This window comes from Charadrius vociferus, unplaced genomic scaffold, assembly GCF_000708025.1.
Source record: "Charadrius vociferus isolate BGI_N301 unplaced genomic scaffold, ASM70802v2 scaffold107, whole genome shotgun sequence".
Lineage (NCBI taxonomy): Eukaryota > Metazoa > Chordata > Aves > Charadriiformes > Charadriidae > Charadrius > Charadrius vociferus.
Genome location: NW_009649117.1, coordinates 4,306 through 6,690, shown reverse-complemented (window position 1 = coordinate 6,690; position 2,385 = coordinate 4,306).

Genomic DNA, 2,385 nt, shown 5'->3' with positions numbered 1-2,385 from the left:
GGCGCTGGAGGAGGAACGGGAAAAATCCGGCGGCTCCGGTTTCTCGGCCCTGCAGAGGGACAGGGGGGTGTCACCCTGTCCCCACCCCATTCCCGCGCCGTCCCGTCCCGGGGATGTCCCATCCCACTGCCACCCTGTCCCTATGCCATCCCTGGGATGTCCCATCCCACTGCCACCCCATCCCCATGCCATCCTGTCCCTGGGATGTCCCACAGCCCCGGGGCACCCGTCCCCACAGCATCCCATTCAGGGGAAGTGCCACCCCCTGTGCCACCCTGTCCCCATGACATCCTGTCCCCATGACATCCTGTCCCTGGGATGTCCCGTCCTCATGCCACCTGCCCCCATGCCACCCTGTCCCCATGCCATACCATCCCTGGAATGTCCCAGCCCACTGCCACCCCATCCCCGTGTCATCCTGTCCCTGGGACGTCCCATCCCACTGCCACCCTGTCCCCATGACATCCCGTCCCTGGGATGTCCTGTCCTCATGCCACCTGTCCCCATGCCACCCTCTCCCTGAGATGTCCCACAGCCCCGGGGCACCCGTCCCCACAGCATCCCATTCAGGGGAAGTGCCACCCCCTCTGCCACCCCATCCTCATGCCACCCTGTCCCCATGCTGTCCCATCCCTGGGATGTCCCAGCCCTGTGTCCCCCTGTCCCCATGCCAGCCCATCACTGGGATGTCCCATCCTCATGCCACCCTGTCCCCACACCATCCCATCCCTGGGACGTCCCATCCCACTGCCCCCCTGTCCCTACGCCATCCCATCCCTGGGACATCCCATCCCACTGCTACCCTGTCCCCATGACATCCCGTCCCTGGGATGTCCCATTCTCATGCCACCTGTCCCCATGCCACCCTCTCCCCATGACATCCCTGGCATATCCCATCCCCCTGCCACCCTGTCCCCATGCCATCCTGTCCCTGGGATGTCCCAGCCCTGTGTCCCCCTGTCCCCATGCCAGCCCATTACTGGGATGTCCCATCCCCTACGCTTTCGCAGCCCCATGTCCCTTGTCACCACGCAAACCTGTCCCCATGCCACCCACCCCTGTGCCACCCCACATCCATGCCACCCTAACCCCAAGCCACCCCCACACCAGGGCCACTGAAGTGCCACCCCTTGTCCCCATGCCTCCTTGTCCCTGTGACATCCGCTCCCTGTGCCACTACGTTCCCCGGTGACCCTGTCCCCGTGCTGTTCTGTCCCCATGCCAACCGTCCTGGTGCCACCCCATCCCAGTGCCACCCAGTCCATGTGCTGCCCCATCCCAGTGCTCTCCAGTCCCCATGTCACCCTGATATCACCATGCCCCTGTGCCACCCCATCCCTGTGTCACCCCATCCCGCTGCCACCCTGTCCCAATGTCACCCTGACTCTGTGCCACCCCATCCATGTGCTGCTCCATCCCTGTGCTCTCCAGTCCTCGTGTCACCCCAGTGTCACCCTGTCCCCATGTTACCCCATACTGGTGCCACCCCATCCTGGTGCCACCCTGGCCCACTGCATCCTGGTGCCACCTCGACCATGTGCCGCCCCATCCCAGTGCCCCCCAGTCCCCATGTCATCCTGATGTCACCCCATCCCTGTGCCACCCTGTCCTGTTGCCACCCCATCCCAGTGCTCTGCAGTCCCCATGTCACACCATCCCAGTGCCACCCTATCCCTATGCCGCCCGATGTTGGTGCCATCCCATCCAGGTGCCACCTTGTCCCAGTGTCACCCTGCCCCAGTGCCCTCCAGTCCCTATATAACCCTATCCCAGTGCCCTCCAGTTCTCATGTCACTCCATCCCAGTGCCGCCCCATCCCTATGCTGCCCGATCCTTTTGTCATCCCATGCTGGTGCCACCTTGTCCCAGTCTCACCCTGCCCCGGTGCCCTCCAGTCCCCATGTCACTCTATCCCAGTGCCCTCCGGTCCCTGTGTCACCCCATCCCAGCACCACCCCATCCCAATGTCACCCAATGCTGGTACCATCTTGTCCCGGTGTCACCCTGCCCCGGTGCCCTCCAGTCCCCACGTCACCCCATCCCAGTGCCCTCCGGTCCCCGTGTCACCCCATCCCAGTGCCACCCCATCTTGGTGTCACTCTGGCCCACTGCACCCTTATGTCACCCCAACCCGGTGCCACCCCATCCTGGTGCCACCCTGTCCCTGCGCTCTGTGCCCTCCAGTCCCCGTGTCACCCCGATGTCACCCCATCCCCGGGTCTGCGGGACCTCTCGGGGTGCCGGCGGCTCTCGGGGGAGCTGTGTGCGGAGCAGACACCCTCCGGGGCGGCGGGTCCGGCGGCGGCGGCGGGGCCGTCCCTGTGGGGAGGCGGCGGGCGCTGAGGTGACACCGGGAGGGGACACCGGGAGGTGCCACCCACCCCC